The sequence below is a fragment of the Choloepus didactylus genome, chromosome 17 (assembly GCF_015220235.1).
Source record: "Choloepus didactylus isolate mChoDid1 chromosome 17, mChoDid1.pri, whole genome shotgun sequence".
NCBI lineage: Eukaryota > Metazoa > Chordata > Mammalia > Pilosa > Megalonychidae > Choloepus > Choloepus didactylus.
The window spans coordinates 51,289,041-51,306,082 of record NC_051323.1 but is presented as its reverse complement, the minus strand read 5'-3'; the positions used below and the strand labels follow the sequence as shown (position 1 = coordinate 51,306,082).

Sequence of the window (17,042 nt, the reverse complement as noted above, 5' to 3'; positions counted from 1 at the left end):
GCAACAATGTTGATCAACTAGGATTCTCATACCTTGCTGATAGGAATGTAAAATAATACAGCCACTTCAGAAAACAATTTTATGCTTGTCATAAAACTCACAATTACATTCTTAGCAATTACCTAGGAAAAATGAAAGCATGGGTCCACTCAAAGAGTTAGTACAAAAATATTCATTGCAACTTTATTCATAATAGCTAAAAACTGGAAACAATCCAAATGCTCATCAACAACTGACTGAATAGATTAATTACGGTAAACTCATACCATGAAATACAATTCAGCAATAAACAGAAACAAACTACTGATACATTATACTGAGTGAAAGAAGACAAACAACAAAGATAACATACTGTAAGAGTCCATTAACATGATTTTCCAAAAGAGAGAAACCTAATTTATACCAGCAGAAAGAGGATTAGGATTTGCTGGTGTGGGACTGGGAATTGATTAGGAAGGGACATGAGCAGGATTGCCAGATTTACCATATAATAATACAGGATAGCCAGTTAAAATTGAATTTCAGATAAGCAATGGCTTTTTTTCATAAAAGTATGTCTCACATATTGCATGGGACTCAGTTATACTAAAATTATTTTGTATATTTTTCTGAAATTCAAATTAGCATCCTAGGATCTTGCTCTGGTGAAAAAAATGTTCTAAATCTTGGTTGTAATGGTGATTACATGGGTGTATTATTTGTCTAAGCACATCTAAATATATACTTTACAGATTGTAAATATACCTCAATAATTGATTTTTAAAAAAATCTCTTTTTAACAAAGTTTGCTAGATAAATGAAAGTGGATATAATCAATCACCTTAACCAGAAAACATTTCCCTAAATAAGACTGCTATTGTGACCATAGAGTTATATGTTATGTCAGAAGTGGAAAATTCTTAATACATAGAGATAACTGAGTCTCAGCCTGAGACTGTCCAGGAGTAAAGCCGGACTGCAGGATGAAGCTTTGCATTAAAGGTCAAATAGAAGTGCACTTCTCCCTGCATAGTAGACAGATGTCTACAAAATTCTTCCTGCTACAGACTTCAATATTTCTGATTTGTATTTACATTTTATTCTTTGGCTGAGGAAGCAGAAAGGGAAATCTACACAGGCCGGAAAGAGGAAGAAAATTGAATCCTGAGAAGAAAAAACCTTTAAATTCAGAGTATACCCTGTAGGTGCCTGCCAATTCCTACCATTGATTCTTTTTTGTTCATTTGTTTGTAATTTTCTGAACTCAAGAAAGGCAAAGAGAAATAACCTGGTGCCCAAGCAGTTTGGGAGATTAGATATAAGAGAACCCAATATAGAGTCAGAGGAGGAGACAAGATCCCAAATAAGTCACGACAACAATAATTCCAACAACAAATACTGGATCTCAGAGACAGTTACTGAGACTATGTTTCATTCTTAACCTTTACTCTAGGTGAAGGAAGACACAGGCAAAAAATATCTCTGAATCTATCTAACCTCAAATCATCTCTCACACAGAGTTAAAACCAGAATTCTGCTAGCTTTTTAGCCTTGCAAACCTTTAGCAAACTTTCTGTTTAAAATGGTGCTGGATTGGTGCCTAGCAGACAAACACGTATCCTCTCTGGATAGACAACCTACATCTCAAACCAGATCTCAAATATTCCAAAAATAAGTTTCTTCAAAGAGACTTTTAGAAATGCATTTCAGGAAGAAGTATTTTTATGGAAATTAAAATAGAAATTTAAAATACTTAGTCATGAGAGATAAGGGAAATATTACATATCCACAAATGTAACACACTTAGAGGGAAAAGTATGCCCTTAAATGGTTAAGGTAGAAAAGGTAAGAGGCTGAATATTAATGGACAAAGACATCCATTTGAAGAAATGAGAAAAAAAAGAATATAGTAAAAAAGTAAACAAAAAGAAACAAATATGAAAGCATAAATTAAGTACATGGGAAAATAAAGTAAGACGGCATGATCAAACACAAAAAATTTTTAAACTTGTGGAAAGAAGAATCAAAAAATAAGAGGTGGCACAGATAACTATTATCCAGATCTGAGAGGGGCCATCCCTATTAATAAAGCAGGTATTAACTATGTTAATAAGTTTTATGAAACATTTATGCCAAAGATTTTCAAACAGGTGGAATAAATGAATAACCAGGAAAAAATCATTGAGCTTATTCAAAGAGAATTAGAAATTCGGAATTATTTTATAATCCTAAAAGGAATTGAGTGATTACATCAATAATGTCTGTGGTGGTTTGAAGCTGTATGTCAGTGGTGTCCTGAGTTCTTGGCCGCTCCGTGAGAAAGAATTCAATGGTGCAGCAAAGTTCAACAAGCAAGGAAAATAATCTACTGTGTGTGTATGCAAGAGGGGCATGTGGGCTCTCTGGCAAGAGGAGAGGAGCACTCCCCCACGCTGGGGGGTGCCCTTTACATGGGCCATTGCTGGTCCCAGCGCTTTTCCTCCCCCCTCCTCTCCCTCCTTCTTTGCAGACCTCTCACCCTGTGGCTGGTTTCTGATAATTCAGACATGCCCGTGGTGGAGCCTTTCTGCCTTGCTGGTTTCTGATAATTCGGGTGGGGATTCTCTGCAGCTGCAGGAGGCCACTGACCTTGTGGTTACTCCTGGGCATTCAGCCAGCCTGCTGCCTCTCCCTGTGCAACCCTGCCTCATATGTACCCAGAAAAAGCCATGTTCTTTTAATCCATTCTTATGGGTGTAGACCTATTGTCGATGGGTCCTTTTGATCAGGTTGTTTCAATTGAGATGTGACTCACCCCATTCAAGGTGGGTCTTAATCCTCCTACTGGAGCCCTTTATATAAGGATAAAAGCCACAGACAAGTTAAGAGACGAAATTAGGAGAAGCTCCCAGAGAAACATTGAGAAGTTTAGAGAAAAGCACCAGAGAAGCTAAGAGAGGACCCACAGAAAACAGAGAAAAAGCCACAGAAGGAGAAGCCAGAAGCTGAAGCAAAAAAACCCAGGAGAGAAGGCCCAGCAGACATTGCCATGTGCCTTGCTATCTGACAGAGGAGCCCAAGCTCGCCTTAACCTTTCTTCAGAGAAGGTACCATCCTGTTGATGCTTTAACTGGGACATTTTCACAGCCTTAGAACTGTAAAATTGGAAGCTAATAAATCCCCATCATTAAAAGCCAGTCCACGTCTGGTATATTGCATCTTGTCAGCTTTAGCAAACCAAAGCAATGTCCTACCAAAAAAAAAAAAAAAAACAATGATTTTTACCAGTGATTTCTACCGAGGAGTCAGGGAAGAGATAAATTAAATCTTCTAAAAGTCCTTTCACAGATTAAGTGAGAAAATTCCCAAATCATTTGATAAGGTTAACATGATCTTGATTGCAAAATCCAGACAGAAATATATGATAAGAGAATATCATTGGTAGTCTTACAAATGAACATTGTTTCAAATAGACAAACTACATTATCAATAAATTTTTTCCGCAATGTACAAAAAATACATTATGGCCATGAATGTAATTTGCCACATTAATAAAAGTTAAATAAATAAAGACCTAGGTGCAAACTAGGAATTTAAGGGAACTTCCTTAACCTGATAAAGTTATCTGGAGGAAAAATACACAACAAGCCTTATATTGTAGGGTGAAACATTAATATATTCCCTTTAAAATCAATGTGCCTACCACGAACATTTCTATTTAAGATTATTCTGAATATGAGCACATGAATCACCTGGGGACCTTGTTAAATCACACATTCCGATTCATTTGGTTTGGGGAGGCCTGCAATTCTGCATCGCTAGCAAGCGCCACAATGATAATAATCCTGCTTGTCTGAAGACTTCATTTTAGTAGAAATAGTCTTGCCAGTGCAGAGAGGCAAGAAAAAACAAAGGAAAGTTGAAATGAATTAATAACTTATGGAAAAGACTCTAGCTTTTTAGAGCTAATATAATTTTTCTATGTGGAAATAACAAAAGAATCTGTAGAAAAATTATTAGAACTAACGAGAGTCAAGAAATATTCCTAAACATATCTTCAATAATTAAATCTAATTAAATTCCCACATGCAACCTACAAACAATTATAATATTGAATTCTAAAAGAAAATACTTACGGTAGCAAAAAAATTTGTAAGGTATCTCCTATTAAAAAACTCTAATGGGTAAGAATTTTACATAGAAATTTATGATATTATGAATTTTTTTGAAAAATATTAAAGAACACCGAGAAAACTAGAGAATGCTAACATGTTCACAGATAGGAAATCATTAATTGAAGATGTCAAATCTCCCTAAAGCAAACTATAGAACTAATGCATTTCCTATCAAACTGTCAAAAAAAATTTTAGTGGAGGTTGACAAGTTGATTCCCAAAATTATGGAGAAAGGAAAAGGACTAAGAATAGGCAGGACTATACTGAAGAAAGAAAAAGGTGGAGGGATTGTTCAACCAATATCAACTCTTATAAAGCTATAATGGCCAAGACAATATTGGTTCAGGGATAGACTAATAGAAAAAATGCAAAAGAATAGGAATCATAGAACCAGACACACATTCCTGAAAAGCTACTATATCATGGAGATAGATTTGTAAATAAAGAGTAACTAATAGACTATTTAATAAATGGTGCTGGTACAAATGTTTATATATAAAAACAATATTTGATTCTATTCTTTCACCATACAAAAAAAATTAATTCCAGAGAGATTAAGGTTGTTAATACAAAAGGTGGAACTATAAAGCTATTAAAGGGCTATATAAAAAAAGACATCTATGATCTCAGAGTAGCTATAGATTTATAAAGATGCTAAGACTACCTTTTCATAAAGAAATGAGATAAAAGTTTGAAAAAACATAAAATATACAAGAATTAATTAGGGGAAGATGCTTGCGACAAGAAGAACTGAACAAGAATTAGTATCTGGAATACAGTAAAACTCAGAGTAATCAATAAGAAATGAAAAACAACCCAGCAGAAAAATAATCATGCAGAAAAAAGAACTCTACATGTAGCAACAGAAAGGCTGTTTTGCAAATCAACATATAAAACAATGTCCAACCTCATTAATAATGGAGGCCATGGACATTATAATCAAAAGAAGAAAAAACTTGTGCCCACCAGCTTGGTGAAAATTAAAATATCTGACTGTTCCTACTGTTGATAAGAATGTTGAAAGCATTGGGGCTACTTATTGACCATTAATGGGAATATATAGATACACCCCACGTAGGAAGTCACATTGGAAAATAATTTAGAATTGTTTTGTAAAGTTGAAATGAACATCCCTGATGGCCCAGCAATTTCACTATTATATGCACATCCTGGAGAAACTCTTGCATATGTGCACTGTGACAAACATACTAATGTTCAAAGCCATGTGGATGTGAACAAATGAAATCTACCCAAATGTTTTTTCAATAAGATTCATAAATGAAGTGTTATGTATTTATGTAACGTGACATTATACAAGAGTTACAGTGAATAAATTCTGGCTTCACTTATCAACCTGGATATTCATAGAAGAAGACATATAGCCTTTTCCCATTTATGTAAAAGCTAAAGCAAGCAAAAATGGAATAGTGTACACTTGGATGATTGATAAATATATGGCAAATGTATAAAGAAAAGCAAAGATATGGCACGCATTAAAGTCTTCAAAAGTGCTATTGTTTAACCTGGATATTAGGTACAAATATGTTTGTAAATATTTTTCTTGCATATATACATTATATATACACACATATACTATCACATATATACATAAATATTATTCATTATTTTAAATATATGCTGCATTTCTATAACTTTGTTTTTAAAATGTCAAGCATCGAGGAGCTAAGATGGTGGCATAGAGAAGAGTGGAAGGCTGTTAGTCCTCCCCGGAACAATTTATAAATGACCAAAAAACTAGTAAATAACTGGAATAACTGCGGGGAGACAAACGTGACTGTCCACTCATCATCCACCAACCTGAATTGGGAGGAATGCCCGAGATCGCAGCATAAAATCTGTAAGTGAAAACCGCGGAACCACGCTGAGAGCCGAGAGCCCCTCCCTCACGGAAGCCTCATGGTGCTAGAGAGCAGCACTCTCTCAGCCCAGCTCCAACTGGGGTTTTAATGTTAACTGCTCAATACAGACAGCAAATCCTCAACGAGCAGACAGAGACTTTTGGTGACAACTGACGCTGGGAGAGTCAGAGGACATATCTGTCTCAGGATGGGGAGCCCAGAGGATCAGGTGCTATCTCTGGCTGACGGGTGAACCTGGGAGCTTTTCTGTCCCTTTCTCTCTCTGTGGAGAAAACCTCAGCTGTTTTCAGCCCGCAGCGCTTTGCAGTAAAGACAGCCTCAGCCATTTTAAAATCAAAACACTTTGATCAGCAGAGTCAGAGAAACAAAGAACTTATTGATATGCAGCTGACCTCTCTGGAGGGGGCATAGCTTCCCAAGAGGAAAGGGAGGGGCCCAGCTCTACTGCCTGCCTTTCTGGAACCAGACCCCAAAGCCTGGGGGAGGAGCGCCACAGGCCACACCCTCTTATACCAGCTGGTGACAGGCTGACAGGTGCATCTGCCAGGCAGAAAAGCACAGGTGTATCAATCCTCTAAGAAAAACCATCAGGGAAACCAGATACTGAATATTTCCTCCTTCTGTGACCTGAGCCTGTTCTCATCTGGGAAAACCTGACTGGGGTGGCCTAGGTGGTCAGATGCCTAGACAACAGAAAACTACAACCTACACTAAGAAAAATGAAGCTATGACCCAGTCAAAGGAACAAACGTACACTTCAACTGAGATACAGGAATTTAAACAACTAATGCTAAATCAATTCAAAAAGTTTAGAGAATATTTTGCAAAAGTGATAGAGGCTATAAAGAAAACACTGGGCATACATAAGGCAGAAATTGAAAGTTCAAAAAAAAACAACTAGTAGAATCTATGGAAATGAAAGGCACAACACAAGAGACAAAAGACATAATGGAAACATACAACATCAGATCTCAAGAGGCAGAAGAAAACACTCAAGAACTGGAGAACAAAACACCTGAAAGCCTACATACAAAGGAGCAGATGGAGAAAAGAATGAAAAAATATGAGCAATGTCTCCGGGAACTTAAGGATGAAACAAAGTACAAGAATATATGTATCAATGGTGTCCCAGAAGGAGAAGAGAAGGGAAAAGGGGCAGAGGCAATAATAGAGGAAATAATCAATGAAAATTTCCCATCTCTTATGAAAGACATAAAATTACAGATCCAAGAAGCGCAGCGTATTCCAAACAGAATAGATCTGAATAGGCCTATGCCAAGACACTTAATAATCAGATTATCAAATGTCAAAGACAAAGAGAGAATCCTGAAAGCAGCAAGAGAAAAGCAATCCATCACATACAAAGGAAGCTTAATAAGACTATGTGTGGATCTCTCAGCAGAAACCATGGAGGAAAGAAGGAAATGGTGTGATATATTTAAGATACTGAAAGAGTAAAACCACCAACCAAGAATCCTATATCCAGCAAAGCTGTCCTTCAAATATGAGGGAGAGCTCAAAATATTTTCTGACTAACAGACAATGAGAGACTTTGTGAACAAGACACCTGCCCTACAGGAAATACTAAAGGGAGCACTGCAGAGTGATAGAAGACAGGAGTGCGTGGTTTGGAACACAATTGTGGGAAATGGTAGCACAGCAATGTAAGTACACTGAACAAAGATAACTATGAATATGGTTGAGAGAGGAAGGTTGGGGCATGTGAGACACCAAAAGAAAGGAGGAAAGATAAAGACTGGGACTGTGTAACTTGGTGAAATCTAGAGTGTTCAACGATTGTGATAAAATGTACAAATATGTTCTTTTACGAGGGAGAACAAGCAAATGTCAACCTTGCAAGGTGTTAAAAATGGGGAGGCATTGGGAGGAGTGCAATCAATGTAAACCAGAGACTGTAACTAACAGAATCATTGTATCATGCTTCCTTTAATGTAACAAAGGTGATATACCAAGGTAAATGCAGATAAGAAGGGGGGATAGGGGAGGCATGTTAGACACTTGACATTGGTGGTGTTGTCTGGCTCTTTACTTTGATTTAAGGTTATTTTTCCTTTTGCTGCTTCCTAGCTGTCATTTTTTTTCCTCTTTCTTTTGCCCCTCTACCTTCTTTGACTCTCCCTCCTGCCTTGTGGAAGAAATGTAGATGCCCTTATATAGATAGCGGTGAAGGTGGTGAACACATAAATATATGACCATACAGAGAACTATCAGTTGTTTACTTAGGATGGAATGTATGGTGTGTGAACAAAACCATCTTAAAAAAAATAAATGGGTTGATGACAAAACCTCGAGGGCAATATACTGAGTGAAATAAGCCAGACCCATAAGGACAAATATTGCAGGGTCTCACTGATAAGAACTAATTATAGTATGTAAACTCATAGACATGAAATATAAGGTATCACGGTATACGATGAGGCTTCAGAATGGGGAGTGGTTGCTTAGTAAGAGAAGAATGTTCAACTAAGATGAACTTAAATGTTTGGAAATGAACAGAGGTGTCAGTAGCAAGATGTGAGAATAAATAACAGTGCCGAATGGTGTGTGAATGAGGTGGAAAGGGGAAGCTCAGAATCATATGTGTCACCATAAGGAAAGTTGGAGGTCAAAAGATGGGAATGTATAAAACTGAATCCTATGGTGGGCAATGCCCATGATTAACCGTACAAATATTAGAAAACTCTTCCATGAACCAGAACAAATGTATGACAATACAGCTAGAAGTTAATAATAGAGGAACATATAGGGAAGAAATATATACCTATTGCAAACTATATACTACAGTTTGTAGTATTTCAACGTTCTTTCATAAACAGTAACAAATGTACTATACCAACACTATGAGTCAAAAACTGAGGGGGGTTGGTTAGGGATATGGGAGGATTTGAGTTTCCTTTTCTTTTTTCTTTTTCATTTTTCATCTTTCACTTTATTTCTTGTGTGGAGTAATGAAAAGTTTCTAAAAATTGAACAAAAATTAAGTGTGGTGATGGATGCACAGCTGTATGAGGATACCAGGGGCAACTGATTGCACACTTTGGATATTTGGATAATTGTATGGTATCTGAACAATCCCAATAAATATTAAAAAGGAAAAAGAAAAAGGTCAAGCAAAATATTATAATTACATTCTTTAGAAGAAAGCAATCCAAAGACAATATTCTTTACTATGGACTCCCATCTGATGTAAATACAGAACTTTTTCAAAATAGTTTTTCGAAATTATTTTATATTTATGATCTTATTTTATCCTTATAACACCCTTGTGAAATAGGAATTATTAATCCTATTTTAAAAAGGGAAAAGTGAAGATCACAGAACTAGTAACTTTCCCAAGGTTAACCATCTAGCATCAATCCATTTTTCTTTATATCATACTACTCACTAACATTCAGTTTCTAAATGTTTTAAAAATATTCAACCATAGTTCTACTACTTAATTTAGCATACTTTTTTTTTAAAAAAAGCAATAACTTCCTAATTATTGGCATTGCCAATTATTTGGTTGTTTTTTAAATATCTATGAGAGAAATAGTATCCCCCATTTCACTGATAACAAACTGAGATCTGAATGATACTGAAATTTGTTTAAGCCACAAAATAATAGAGATCCTTTCAAAAATCAGTTCATTTCTGTTATTTGATTTTTTAAAAGTAGCTTTCTAGGGATAGAATTAAATCATTGAGCAATTTAGGGAGTTGGAAAGAGTGTTAAAAACCTATTGCAAAGTTTCATTTATTTAATCCTCTTAATTAGCAACTTAAAGAGATAAATGTTGCCTATATATTTCTGGATATTTAGCTACTGAATACTAAGCAAATCAAATAGGTTCTTAAATTTTAGACAGTTCTAGAATTCTGTTTTTCCCCCTAACCTCCATCCATTTCCCAATCTAATTAATTAACAAAGTACCATAGTTTTTCTCATAAAATTGTCTAAAATATGTCCTGCATCTTCATCTGCATTTTCAAGATCCCATTATATGTTGAGTGGCCTAGATTTCAAATAGCCTCCTGAGAGTTCTCTATGTTTCCAGGATTATTCATTTCAAAACCACACTTTACCTTTTTAGTAATCAATCTAAAATATAAGAGGAAGCAGGAAGTTTGATAGAGTGTTATAGAGAGAGTACATGCTTCATGGTCAACTTGGTTTTATTCCAAAAATGAAAAATCATTGACTTAATGTAAATCACCTTAATGCTGAAAAAGCATTTGATAAAGTTCAATAATAATCTATGTTAGGAAATACAAAATACCTTTGAAAACTATCTAATCTACTAATAGCCAAAGCAAACAACATACTTCATGAAAATTGAATCTCTTTCTTTTCATATTGAGAAAAGCACATGGAGGTCTATTACAACTTTTATTCAATATTTTACCAGAGATTCTGACTGTGAAAGAAAAACTAAAAGCCAAAAAAAGAGAATGTTATAAATACAATCATTACTTTAGATGATTGTGTATATTTAAAATACAAAAGATTACATAGATGAATAATTAGTATTATTAATTAGAATTGCTCAATGAGCTTAGGAAATTTTCTGAACACGAGGTCAATATGCAAAAGTCAATTGCATCAAAATACTACATACCACGTGATCCTGTGATGAGTCATCACAAGATAGCTTTTAAATCTCCACAATTTTTTCCATTTAAACAGCCTGGGTGTGAAGGGTTGCATGGCCAAAAACCTATGGAAAATATGTACCACAAATATAGGTGACAAAGAATCCCCATAAACTTCAAAATATTAGCAAGTGAGAATGAACTACTGATAGCTACAAGACATGTATGGTGTCAATATTCGTACAGTAGAACACAGAGGGAGTCACAATAGCTGCGATGGAGCTGAGAACCACCAATTAACCGTGGGCTACTCATCCCAAATCTTAGCAAACCTATTTGAAAATAACAGATGGAACTGGGGATAGGAGTATGTGGTCAGAAATGAGGAACCTGGAGGAATCTGGGATCCTTTTGAACTTTCTAAATAAACAAGTCAAAACTGCAGAAAATTGCTAGAATATGATGTAAGCTGTGGTTTTTTCATACATGCTCTTTATCGCGTTGAGGAAGTTTACTTCTGTTCATAAAATTCAGAGTACTTTAATCAAAAAGCAGTGCTGAATTTTGTCAAATATCTTTTCTGAATCAGTTGAAACAACCACGTGTTTCTTTCCCTTTGTTCTATCATAGTAGTGTGTAATACATTAATTGATTTTATGTTGATCCACCCTTGCCTAACTGGGATAAATCATACTTAATCATCATGTATACTTTTTGTAATGTGCTGTTAGATTTGGCTTGCTAATATTTTGGTGAGGATTTTGCATTTATTTATTCATAAGGGATATTGATCTGTATTTTTTCTTTTTTTTTTTTTGAGTTATCTTTATCTGGAATTAGGATGAAGCTGGTCTCATAGAATAAATTGTGAAGTGTTCCTATCTCTTCAATTTTTTGGAAGAGTTTGATTAGTTTGGTGTTAATTCTTAGAATTTTGGGTAAGATTTTCCTGTGTAACCCATCTGATCCCAGGCTTTCTTTCTTGGGAGTTTTTCGATTACTGATTCAACCTCTTGACTTGAATCAGGGGGCTATATGAACTGCCATTATGATAATACTTTAAATTCCTTCTTGGCTTGGGGTTTCCTGGACCATGTCAGTAGAACACATTTGAACCTCAATTCCCCACAAGACAAGACTGGTATTATAATATATATAGGGGAGTATTAAGTATTATAATATATATAGGGGAGTATTATAGTACTTAAGGGAGATTTTATTTTCCTCCCACACAGGCCAAGCAGACATATTTTCTTGTAATCTTCTTTTTCCAATGGGTATGGATTGTTTTTCTTTCTGCTTTACACATTTTCTAAAGATGGAGTCTTTTGATGAACCCTATTTTACTTGGGGAATCTCAATTCTATATTGCCACTTGAGTAAGTTAAAACCTGCTCTATGATAAAAGCAATGCCTTTAATAAGCACTCCTCTTCATTTCTGAAATGGCCAATGCCCTCAGGACCCTAGACCTTTAAATAAAACGTTATTCAACATTTACTGTCTCTGGAATTTCTTTAGGTTTTTAAAAATATCAGGTATACCAAGAAAGAAGCATGTGTTTTATTCAGCATTCCTGGATGGCCTATATAAAGATATTTTGCAGAATATGTAGCCTGCAGTTTTTCTTAAGCTATTTAAAATTAATGTCCTAGATGTTTCCAAAGCAATTTCAGTCTTAATTGTTAAATTCCCTGTTTTGAATCTAGAAATAAAAATTATAATTTTTTCTTATACATGCTTAAAAACAAAATAAAAAATTATTCTCTTCATATCTGCATGACATATACACTCAATTCCATTAATAGAAGGATTCCTTTCTTAGGTTGTAGTTATTAAACAGTGGAGAATATGTAAACAATTTGAATTTCTCCTTTCTTAATTGAGTCCAAAAGTTTTGCAATCAATTGTGACTGATTTTCTCCCAAAATATAATTTTATGGATCATTTTAGAAAAAATGAAAATATTGCTTTAAATTATAATGATGTTGAAAATCATTACAGAGGAATGAAAATTAAATGTATAAAATGAGTTTGAAATTATTCTATTATGTTAACTCTTTTGTTGTACTTGTGTTGAATTTTGCATTTGAAAATTGTGGGTATTGTGTCTCTGAAGTGTCAAGTAAGCAAAATAAGCATGAAACTCACTGTTTGTTTCATTGTTATAATGAAGTTCATGAATATGTTTAGGGCTATCTCTGTAAGTAGGTTTCCAAAATGACCTTCAAAATAAGTATGCCTAAAAAAATACATTTTGTAGATTTTCAGTGATTCTGCTAATCTACCAAATGACAATCCTTTCTATTTCTTTCACTAGCAGATAATTCAAACAGATTTTTGAGCAAACACTTCTTATATAATTTAGTTATGACATTCACTATTTCCTCACAAGAATTTTTATGTGATACTTCCAAGACTGGAAGTAAAAGTGAAGGTTGGAAAGTTAAATTTCCATTGAAGTAATAAAAGCCAAAATTTACATCTCTGAAATTGGGGCTAATACTGAGTACCTTTAAGACTTGCAAAGATGAAATCAGCTAATATTTGTGAGAACAATGAGCTCAGTACTGGCACATGGTAGGCACTTGATACATTCTAATAACCTTTCTTTAACTTAAATTTTCCATTTCATTTACTTAAGGCCACAGGAAGAATAACTACAAGCATGAACTCAATACTGCATAAAGGATTATATTTTGAAAAGTAAATAGTGTTTTTGTTCAAAGCACACTCAAGTGGGACACTGCCTGCAATTTTAGTGAGTTAATGGTATCCTAGCTATTACTACTAAGAGCTCAGTATAATGTGAACTGCTGTTACCTGGCGTTGACCTTTTACTCAAACTAGCAAGAATCAAGTCTTGACTCTTTTAAAAAGGCCCAGGAATCTTAGCAAACAGTTAATAATGCCTCCTGATTGAAGGAATAATAGGAAAGACACTTCTACTCAAAATAAACCTCCATTCCCACCCATTCACTTCTGTGTCCAGTATTCCACTATGATAATCATTTGGGTCTAAAAAGTTTCTTGGCCTGTAAAATTTCCCCATTACATATTATACAAATCCCTTAAAAATGACACACATACACATAGTAAGCTATTATTGCCTTAACTCATAATAAGCTGTTTGTTAATAAAGAACTATAAAATAAGTCACCTGGGAATAGGATGGAGAATGGCAATGCAGCGTTTTAGTCACACACACATGTGCTGGCTAGAATATTGATGAAGTCACATTATTTTGTGTGTGGGTGAGTATATATACACTACATAAGAACACATCATCTATCCAAGAATTTTAATCATCTGTCTGATGGAGATAAAGCATTTTTAGTGCATTCATGCACATGTTAAAACAAATCTCTGTAAGGCAAATTAAACTGTCTTTGGGAATAAATCATCTGCATTGCACATTGAAGAAAATAAAGAAAAGGCCTCTTGAATTTATATTTGATTTCCCCTCAGCCAGAGACCGAATATCTCCCAACGGGAGCAGAGGTAGGACCTGAGGGGACTGTTGATTACCCTCAAAAATCTTCATTTTTTCTTAGCATGTGAAAATTTTCCTTGATGAGTCAGCAGTGATGTGTTCATATTAATTCTGTTTATGACTTGACCTATTTTATCCACACTCTCCTACTCAGAATTAACTACCTGGTTGATGGGAGATGTGGATAAATGTGATGGCACTATCCATACTAACCTCATGCTGTCATGACCTTTCTGTATTGTTTATTCTGCATTGCATTATTCTGATCATGTGTGTGAACAAAATAACCAAGAAGTGAGATTTGAGTTAGGTTCAGATTCCAGCTATAGAATCTCTCTGAATGTATTTAACAATTCACATTCACTTCAAGACATCTGGAGGGGGTGAAATGTGATTAGTCTAAACAGGATATTTATAAACTTCACTATCATTCATATTCCTTACTTGATGTATCGAGTTAAGTGCACACCACTGTAATCTGTTTCAAAGATTGCTCCACTTAGTTCTTCTCCTTTACAGCAGAATGAATTATAAACCGTGTTTTGCTGCTGGCGACAACGAATAGAAAGAGTAATGATGACCAGCCATCTCATGCCATGATATGGGGAATCTCATTTGCAGAGAGGAAAGGATGCAACAGATTCACAATGGAAAGCAGAGCTTACACCTGGGGGTTATAATATAGGATACCAAAGAAAGAAAGAGACTTCCTGTGTTCCCCGCCCTTGGCATTAAGGCGTTGCTCTTACATCCTCATATTAAGTTCCTTATTCTTGGTTAAACTATTAGAAGATATTGCGGTTACTTGGATCCAACAGAGCCTTGTAAAGACATTACTATATCAATCAATAAATCAGCTAGAAAATATTCATTAAGCACTGATATCTTCATAGTTTCTATATCAGTTTTGCTTTTTAAAAATCAACACACTTAAAAATAAAAAAAAAGGTCTCTTGTTTAAATGCTGGACATTGACTATATTAGCTATCATGATAATTCTCTGCAAGGGCCTCAAATGATTTGATATTTGTACATCAGAAATCATAAAATATAGATTCTCCTTTTTTGTTGTTTTAATAATTAGGCAGGAAGCTTAAATAGCCATCTCCCTGAGATTAGGAGACAAAGTTGGGAATCTGGGGCAGTCATGGTGGCTATATAGGGTTCACAGGGCAGAACACTGGAGAGGAGTACACAGAAAAAGAGCCTCAGAAATCAGAAAGTCCCTTTCAATTCTTCAGCTGAGTACTGTTCAATAGATGCATATAAGGAAATTAGCAGCACAAGAATAGAAACACACAAAAGGACTAGAGGGAACAATTGCCAGCTCTTACTCCAGACTGGGAATTGTTTGTGTTCCCACCAAACAAAATGAACAATCCTAATAATTATGGAACATCAGGTAGTTTACTTAGAAATGGGTTGCCTCTTTACTGGAGAAATTAGTCCTAATTGAAGGACTCAGTATTTTAATGGTAGGACAAAAAGATGGGACAAATATAAAAAAAAAAAAAAATCAACAGATTTAAATCTAACTTATATCAACATTCACATTTAACAATATAAATGGCCTAAGCATAACAATCAAAAGGCAAAGACTGTAAGATCGAGCAAAAAAATCCAAACACATGCCATGACCTAACTATATACTGCCAATCGAAAAACCACAAAAGGATATAAAAAACATACCATGTTAACATTAATCAAAAAACTGGATAAAGACATGTTCGTTTTACCATTTGACTCTTGGTGTTTGCCATTTTTTATGTAACCCTGAAAGAGACTCTAAATTTCACTAAGTAATATTTAAGATGAAGAAAATTTCCTGCACAAAAACTATAGCAAATATAAGAAACTATGTTTTTCCTTTACCTGTTTCTGAGAGACCTTGAATCTAGAACTTGAAGGTCACTCTTGATTGTCTTAAGATATCAGTGGAAGATGAGACCAGCCAAGCTGGAAGGTAACCAAGAAACCTGTTAAACTACAATTTGTCTGACTTTCTGCATTTTACAATATTTGCATAACATTATATCCACTTAAATAACATAATAGGTAGCATATTGCAATTTACCCCTAGAAACAAATATTAAAAAAAGACAGTTGGAGTGGCTATATTAATATCGGACAAAGTAGATTTCAGCACAAAAAATATTACTAGGGATTAAAAAAAGGTCATTTAATTGTTATAAAGGTGCCAATTTTTCATGAGGATGTAAACAAAAATTTAAAAGAATTTATCTCCAGTGAACCAGTAGTAAAGGAAGTATAGAGGGAGCCTACCCTTTAGGCAAAAAGGATAATATCAGGTAAAATTTTTGATCAATATAAAGTTGAAATATGTTAATATATAATTTTTTTTCTTAATTTTAGAATATTTTGAAGTAGTTGACTGTCTAAATTAAAGTAAAAACTACCTGTTGTGGGGTTTAAGAATATGTCAAAATAAGATGTAGAAAACAATATCATGTTCATTGGAGGGAAGTAGAAGTACAGTTATTTGGGGGCAGACCGTAATAAGTTGAAGACTTCTACCTTAAGCCTAAGATAGACATCTTTAAAAACAAAGAATTTTTGTTATTAATAATAGTTATTAAACCAATAAAAGAGGAAAAACAGAATCATTAAAAATAATGCTCAGTGCAAAAGATGACATGAAGTGAGGAGACAAGTACAAAGAACAAAAGGGACAAATAGAAAAGAAATGACAATATGGTAGATTTAAATAAAAATCATAAATTGTTGCAACCAAAGGTGTTTAAACACTGCAATTTAAATTTAGTTTAGGTCTTTTATATTCTTACCTATGTTTATCTACTTGAAATGTCTGATACTTAGAGGGTTGTGTTAAAGTCTCCTATTATTTTGAAGAGTTTCTATCTTTCTTCTTTCACCTCCTATAATGCTGCTTTAGAAAGTTTTTAATGTAATTTGAGTAGTGATA

General features: G+C 34.5%; 1 long non-coding RNA gene across 1 annotated transcript in view; it reads right to left on the bottom strand.

Moving 5' to 3' along the window:
- Window positions 1-10,631: 10,631 nt before the first annotated feature.
- The window catches only part of LOC119512476, a 79,283-nt gene continuing 72,872 nt past the window's right edge, over window positions 10,632-17,042 (bottom strand). The window contains exons 2-3 of the long non-coding RNA XR_005212388.1: window positions 15,971-16,054; window positions 10,632-10,731 (exon numbers count right to left, since the gene is read on the bottom strand). This is a non-coding gene — a long non-coding RNA (uncharacterized LOC119512476). The remainder of the gene's footprint in view (window positions 10,732-15,970; window positions 16,055-17,042) is intronic.